Consider the following 8,235-nt stretch of genomic DNA (forward strand, 5'->3'; position numbering starts at 1 on the left):
ATGGGTCTCCATTCCCATGCTTTCTCTTAGGCTCTTTTCCTTCTGTTTGTTTGTTTCTTTTCCCCAATTCCAATGTGCTAGTTTTTGTTCTATCTTGCTACTATTATTTACTGTTATTATCCCTTAGATGTCTGTTTGTTTTCTAATGAAAGAAAGAAGTGGGGTGGATCCAGATGAGGAAGGGAAGTGGGGAAGCCATAATCAAGATATATAATATGGGCCAGGTGTGGTGGCGCACACCTTTAATCCCAGCGTTTGGGAGGCAGAGGCAGTGGAATCACTGTGAGTTCCAGGCCAGCCTGGTCTACAAAGCGAATCCAACACAGCCAAGGCTACACAGAGAAACCCTGTCTTGAAAAACCGAAAAAGAAAAAAAAAAGATATATTATGTGAGGGAAAAAAAGATCTATCTTCAATAAAAGGGAGGAAAGAAGAATGTGAAACTCTAGGAGCTGGAGGAAAAGTTACATTTATTTATTTAAAATTTTAAAGAATATAGATTTGCTTTTTAAAAAGAAAGCAATGCAACATCCCTGGATTGAATAACAATAACAGGCCTATGTGAGGTGAGGTGGGGCTAGGGAGAAAAGAAGTTGGGTAAATTTCTAAATGGAAGGAAGCTTGTGTTTTGAAAGCTTTGTTTTCTGGCAAGACGCAGTCTTCCTCCCACAGTCTGCTGTGAGGCCAGTGTCTGGGGACAGTCCTGCTACTCTAAGCAGAATTTCAAAAGATTGATATGGATTCTGAGAGAAGCAGCCACTGGTATGGGGGACTTTCTCAGACTCCTCAAAGAGTTCTAAAAGCACTGAAGTCTGAGGAAAATCCATTTGTAACAGTGTGAGTGAACACAATGGGCAAAGTGCTAAATGCAACAAACTACACACAGAAATCAAATCCATAAACTCTCCCTGGTGTACAGAGTGTAAAACAGCAAAGCCCACAGATACAGAGAGAATGGAAGAGACCAGATGTTAACAGAGGGTAGGGATTTTCAGTTCTACAAAATGAGTAGGCTTGGGGTATCTCATAGATGGTGTGGCCACTGCAGTTAACAATACACTGGTGTGAACTTGCTATTTGCTAAGGGAGGGGGCGGGGGGAGATCTGGAGTGTCCTTAGCACACAAAACCACTAAAGGCAACCATGGGAAATGGTAGGTAAGTTAACTAACTTGTTGGTTGTAATTATTTAACAGAATGAACATAGATTTTTTAAAAATCAATTTATATACTTTAAATATACTAAATTTCCATTTGCTCAATTATACTTTAACAAGGCAGAAAAATAAAAACGGTGGGAAGAAATGTTCTCATTCAACGGCTAGCATTGCCTGCCTCGTCCTTCATGAGACGAGACGTGCAGGCATGTGTTGTTAATCCCTAAAGCAGAGTGCTCAGAAGCAGAGGGCGGGAACTATATCGCATGAAGAACAACCAGATATTTAGCTTGCCTTCCAGTCTCAACTGATTTCCCAGCTTTGGCTCTCATTCAGGCAAGCCCTGTGTCTGTCTTTTCAACTGGTTTAATGGAGAATTTATTCAAAATGGTTATTTAGCCTCCTGATAGCCCTAAGGGGTAGGGGTGGGGTGGCCCTTTGGACATTTCCGCTTCGACACTAACAGGTGAAGAATGCAGGGCACGGATGGAGCTTTCCCTAGCTGCCGAGGTGAGGGAACATCGAGGACCAGCGAGAAACTGTGTCAGTATGTCAAGTGTACATCAGTACGTCAGGAGGGGAAAGGCACCAGAGAGAAGCTGTTTCCTTAGACATCCACGGACAGGAGGGGGAAATCAGAGAAGACGCAGCATATGCAAGCTCACTGAGACTGTCACGTACGTAGCCAGGGTGTGGGGGAACGGAGGAGGTCCAAGCAAGTAAAGACAGAGAGAAAGGGAAGGTCAGGGGACTGATGGAAAGTCCAGAATTTTTTTCTTTTTTCTTTTTTTTTTCTTTTTCTTTTTTTTTTTGTTGTTGTTGTTGTTTGTTTGTTTTTGGTTTTTGGTTTTTCGAGACAAGGTTTCTCTGTGTTAGCCTTGGCTGTCCTGGACTCACTTTGTAGACCAGGCTGGCCTCGAACTCACAGCGATCCGCCTGCCTCTGCCTCCCGAGTGCTGGGATTACAGGCATCCGCCACCACGCCCGGCTATCTGGAATTTCGAAACAGAAATGTGTGTTACGTAGTAGAATGGTTTACATATAAAATGTGTGCCCCCACCCCACTCATGTGTTTGTTGAAAGGTCTTCAGCTGATGGCACGATTTGGGGAAGCTGTAGAAATTTTAGGAAGTGAGACCTAGCTGGAGAAAGTAGGTCATTGATGGCCACGAACTTGAGGGGTATGTTGTTCACGGCCTCTTCCTGTCCTTCTCTGCTTCCTGTGTACAGTGAAGGGAAGAAGCTCCTCTGCGCATGTTCAACGTGTGTGGACTCAAGTAACCAGGAAGCGACCCCTCCGAAACTGTGAGCCATAATAGATCTTTTCTTCCTTTAAATTGTTTGTGCCAGGGAAGTAGAAAGGAGGCCAATGTAGATTAAAGTACTGAGGATGTTAAAAACAGAACCCAAGATGGCCTGGTGCAAGTAAACGCAGGCACGGTGAGTAAAATGAACCGGAGTCGTGAGAGGCCAGGCAGAAAGAGTCGTCTGAGTTCACGTCACTGGGTATTTGACGGTATACATGTCTTAGTTAGGGTTTCTATTGGTGTGAAGAGACACGGTAACCATGGCAACGCTTATGCAGGAAAACACTTAATCGGGCCTGGCTTGCAGTCTTAGAAGTTTAGTCCATTATCGACATGGCGGGAAACATGCAGGCATGCAGGCAGATGTGGTACACACCCATGTCCGTCAATAAACAGCAGGAAGAAAATGTCACACTGGTGTCAGCACCTGAGACGTCCAACAATGCCACGCCTACTCCGACAAGGCCACACCCACTCCCTATGAGCCTTATGGGGGCTGTTTCCTTCCAAACCACCACAGCCTATCTCTGTATATCCATCATTGGTCCGAATTCTCATAGCGAGAGACATTACTGCCCTCCTCTAGAGGCTGAGGCTGAGGCCAGCTGAATGCGCAGCTAGCAAAGCGAGACAATATTTCCATCTAGACGTGCGCACCTACTCGGTTGCTTCTCCCTGACGCTGGGATGAGCGGTGGCAGTGGATTCGTATTAGGTGGCGAGAGCTGTGGTAAATGGAATCCAACTCTTGAGAAGTAGGACCGATGAGACTTAGTAAACAATATAGAGATACTTGATTCAGAGCGCTGACTTAGTAAACAATATAGAGATACTTGATTCAGAGCGCTGGTTAAGGAAAGAGTGATCTTGTCACTGTTCTACATAAAACACCCGAGGAAGACTAACTATGGCATAAAAGATTACTAATTTGCCTCGGGATGCATTGAACTATAAATGGCATTGGCAAGTTTTAGGAAGGTATCTTCCTGAAAGCCGGGAAGTCCACTGGTTCATAGAAGAAGATGAATCTAGCCGAAGAAACTGGAATGTCACCAGCCGGACATAGAGGGGTAAGTGGGCACAGTTGGGAAACCCACCCAGACCTCTCATTCTCTCCTCTCAGAATAGAGAGGCCTGTCTCCCCAAATTATCTATCCCACTCAGAAGTGAACGATGTAAACACAAGGCAAGGTCTCACAAAAGCCATGTAAGATAATTCTTTAATCTCCCATCTCTAGGAGCAAATCCCTTTTGTAAAGCTGGGATTCTAAAGAAAGGTGCCAGAGGTAAGCCACCCCACCTTTGCTTTGTGTCCCCCCCCCCCCCAAGGAAACAGAGTGTGAAGGCTTGGTCTGTCTTCCTAAGAGCCACCCCACTTCTGAGCAGGGCAGGCTTTGCTTGCAGAGCCAACACAGTTCCAAACCCTTGGAGGTGAGGCCCAAAGCCACAGGCCATGCACCCCTGCAAGGCAAGAGTCTGCGGCTCTTTCCTAAACCGCCTGAATAATGGAAAGGGCAGAGAGAGGGCAAAATTCCTCTGAGGAACTCTGCAGAAGACAAATAAAGATAGTGTCAAGAGGGTCGAAAACAAAACAGAGACAGCCTGCGCGACGACTAGTAGCTCGTCACCTCACTCCTCTCCTCTGATGGGCGGTTTCCCATCACTGCACTGACCTATTCACCTCTGGTGCATCTTTGTGTCAGACTGAGTGTATTGCGTGTGTAGGGGGGCTACAGTGGGATGGCTCGCTGGAATTACAGGAAGTAGGATTGCTTTCTGAGAACTGAGCTTTCCTGTCAATGCAAGAGTACAAGTAATCCCGTTAAAGGACTGTTGTGTTCCTCCCGTGACAGGACTCAACTGGACTCAGCTGAGATTAGCCTCTTGCGTGACAAGGGGAGCCCTGCTAAGTTGGAAGCAAGATAACAGTCTTAATCTGTCTCAGTGATGACTTGTGAGTGCCTACTGTGTGCCAACTGTCAGCTCGCATGCCATCTGAGGAGACAGAAGGCCAGACGCACATGGCTGGGTGTGGATGCCAATACGCATGAGTTCCAAGGAAGATCTGCAGAACAAACGACAGCATCAAGGCTGCAGGTGAGGTGAGCTGAATCAAGTTCTTTGCTACATCCCAGAATCAGGGGTGAGTGTGGACCCCAAGACCCACATCTCTAGTGCTATTGTGACCTGCACACAGAGAAAGAACATGTCGAAAGTGTCTCACACTTTTTTTTAAAATATATTACCTTTTAGTTATATGCTAGATAGCTTTTTTGTTTTGTTTTGTTTTGTGTTTTGTTTTTTGAAACTGGATTTCTCCGTGTTAGCCTTGGCTGTCCTGGACTCACTTTGTAGACCAGGCTGGCCTTGAACTCACAGCAATCTGCCTGTCTCTGCCTCCCAAGTGCTGGGATTAAAGGCGTGTGCCACCACGTCCGGCTAATGGCTCCCACTTGTAATCCCAGCTACTCAGAAGGCTGAGGCAGGAGGATCACGAGTTCAAAGTCTACCTGAGTGACAGAGTGAGGCCAAGGCCAACACGAACAACTTTGTGAGACTCTGTCGCAAAATTTTAAAGGCAGAAAGTGATCTGGGTGTGGAGTGGGGAGAGGCCCATGAGCACCTGTGCCTACAGAGGAGTTATTGATAACGATGTTTCCTACTGGTGGAAGGATCTTTGTTCCTTAAGGATGTGGCCCCCCGGTAAGTCAACCACACCCCAGTGGATGGCCCACACCCGTGAGCATCTGGACAACATGAACTGGACTCAACCTGTTACTAGGAAAATAAGAAGGACATCAAGTTAGGAGGGATGAGCAGGGAGGTTGAGTCTCGGGGGAGATGTGAGGAGGAGTGAGGGATGAATATGATCCAGACACGTTACACAGAATTCACAACGCTTTTTAGTTGGCTAGGGATGTGGGTCAGTGGTAGAACACATGCCTGGCCTGCGCAAGGCCCCGAGTTCAGTTCCCGGTTGGTACTACAAAAAAAAAATGCACAGCCCAATAAACTTTTTCCCAGTGAGATTACCTTGTAACTAGTGTTCTGTGTCACTCCTCATATATGTTTTGATCCTTCTGGTATCACTCTTCTGTCATGAGCAGCACAGATTTTTTTTTTACCTGTTTTCAAGCTCTATGTATGTGCCAGGACTCTGTGCACACCGCTTGGCTTCTTCTGCTTGATGTTCGCATCCATGATGGTTTATCTATAGGTAGATTTTGTTTTCACTATTCAATTGCTCTTATGACTATATGCCAATATACTCACTCATGTTTAAATGGACACCAGGGTCATTTCTTCTATTGTTTTGACAATTGTCCTTCTGCACAAATATTTTAGAGCTGATTTGTTACCAGTTTAGAACTAAGACTCTTGCTTGGCTTTCTTTTGTTTTGATTCTGAAATTTTACTAGGCTGTTTAGCTTTTTGTTGATGAAAACAGAGGAGGGAGATTTGTGGTTTTCCAAATAAAAACAAAAAAAATATTCTTTTTTAAAATAATGCTGTTAAGGACACCGCTTTCCCTCACTGGCTCTTTAGCAAGGCACATGAACGGAGTCTGTGTCAACTGTGAAGTCTGATGATGATCTAAAACAACATTCCATGCAGATAGAACGCTGAGTTCCCAGACTAAATACATCCTGGAACAAAAGTTCTCACTGGGTTTTCTTGGGCTGCCACCCAAGTCGGTTAGGGAGTCTTCTCCATGGGAGTCGGAGAAATAACAGCTCTGGAGAGCCTTCCCCGAAAAGCATATGACTTTCATCGTGATTGCGCAATAATGGAGGTTTTTGAGGTTGTGGGTTTTTTTTTTCAATATTAACCATTCTCCCAGCTGCCACTCTCCTGAGCTCCGAAGAACATTATCAGTAACAGTCAAGTAAAAAGGGAGATGACAACCTGTAGTAAGAGACAGTCACATCAACAGTCGCTCATCGTTGACATCTTCCTATTTTTCAAGCACATGACATCAATAGGATGACGTATCAACATCCACAGGATGGAGTACGTGCCTCCTGCGTGGGGCTGTAGGGAACAAAAATAACCGCCGTTAGATCATTTTCCTCTCCGGCCAAGCTATGTTAACTGACAGTGCAATCAATCGAGGCTTATTTTTGAGCAATGAATTGTACTACCCTGCACCTGTTTCTGTGGTTATTGAAAGAGCCTGACCTGTGATGACAATACCAAGTACTCCTCCGAGGTCTTACGATGCATGGCAAAAATCCACAAAACAGAGATGTATGGTTGCTTCTCTATATGTATGGTCAAACACCCACCAAGAATGAGCTTGAGAGAAAAAGTGGCTTGTTTGGGCTCAGGGTTTGAGCGTACAGCCATGCATGGCGATGGAAGCTTCTCTTGGCTGTGGCAGCAGATGTGGCATTTCCTGCTCACAGCTGAGGGAATCGAGAAACTGAAAAGGGCAAGAAACAGAAGTAAGGCTAACACTTCAATGGCCCAACTCTGAGGAATGTACTTCTGCCAGCCATGCCCACTTCCCAAACTGTCCACTACCTTTCAAAAGGCTGCCACCATCTGGAGACCAAGTGTTCAAACACAGGAGCCCCTGGGAACCATTCTACACATAAACTATGTAACACATTCTCACTTCACTAGAGGCCAGACTCCTCCTAATGGTGTCCTAAATACCATCCTGTTGTCCTTCGCATGAACTCTCTTCCCGTGATCGGCCCTCTGATGCCTGTACAGTGAAATTTTCCCTCATTCTTGGAGCCTTTCCATGACCTGAGAGACACATCCTAGTGCCTCCTGTAAAACAAAGGAGAGCCCTTTGACATTATGTTCCCTCCGGACCCAGCCTCATGCCTTAACTCTTTCACAGCATAGCTCCGTCCTGTGAGAGAGGTTTGCAGTCACCACACTGCTCTCCTTGCTACCCGTGCGTGCCTCGGCCTACCCTACCAGCCTTCTTTATCCCCACGCTACTCTAAGATGATAAACAGCCTGCTTTGCCCAATCCAAAGGCCACTTCTATGTCTCCATTTAAGCCAATTTTCCAAGAGCATTTGCCCATGTTGACCACTGTGTTTCCTAAACCCCTGTCCCTCACAGAGATCTTCCATGGCACAGCTTTCTCCTCCTTTCTGCCTAACCTCCTTGCGGAGTCTCAGCCTTCTTCCTCTTCTTAGTCTGTAAATGTTGAAATGACTCTAGGCTGTGCTCCTGATCTTTCCCTGGTGTCCACCTGTACCTCATCTTTCTATGTCAGCCCCCTAACACACCCCTTCTTCATGCGCCTTCAAAACAGCCGAAGAGCAGCTACGCTATCAGTTACATCAAAGTGTGTCCTCTCCCCAGCACTTGCAAATCTCAGCTCTGACTGGGAAACGAAGGCGTTGTTCTCTGTGACAGGAGCTGTATGCTCCAAACAGAGATACCAAAAGCTGGGCCTTCCCCCTTGAGAAACAAAAGACCCTCACAGTCAAATGACAAACTGAGGAGAATCAAGAGGCTGGGATTTCAGTCAGGACTCAGGAGGTAGGACTGACAGGAAAGGAACGTTAAGAGTGGCAGAAGACTTAAGCGAGCATTTCTCCACTTATGGGTTAGAGCTCCTTTGGGGGTCGAACAACCCTTTCAGAGGGGTCTCCTATCACATATCCTGCACACCAGGTATCTACATTACAACTCGTAACAGTAGCAAAATTACAGTTATGAGGTAGCAACAAAAATAATCTTACGGTTGGGGGGGTCACCACAATGTGAGGAGCTGGATTAAAGGATCACAGCATTAGGAAGGTTG

The 8,235-nt window shown here is 46.0% G+C and overlaps 1 long non-coding RNA gene across 1 annotated transcript; it reads right to left on the reverse strand.

Annotated features, from left to right (window-relative positions):
• Window positions 1-1,284: 1,284 nt before the first annotated feature.
• Window positions 1,285-6,488, reverse strand: LOC311602891. Its single transcript, XR_014780888.1, has 3 exons — window positions 6,369-6,488; window positions 5,496-5,673; window positions 1,285-2,148 (listed from the first exon to the last, which is right to left on the reverse strand). It is a non-coding gene; the product is annotated as an uncharacterized lncRNA (long non-coding RNA).
• Between the last annotated feature and the right edge of the window lie 1,747 nt (window positions 6,489-8,235).

Source organism: Acomys minous (genome assembly GCF_964271855.1).
Source record: "Acomys minous genome assembly, chromosome: 8".
In the NCBI taxonomy this organism is placed as follows: domain Eukaryota; kingdom Metazoa; phylum Chordata; class Mammalia; order Rodentia; family Muridae; genus Acomys; species Acomys minous.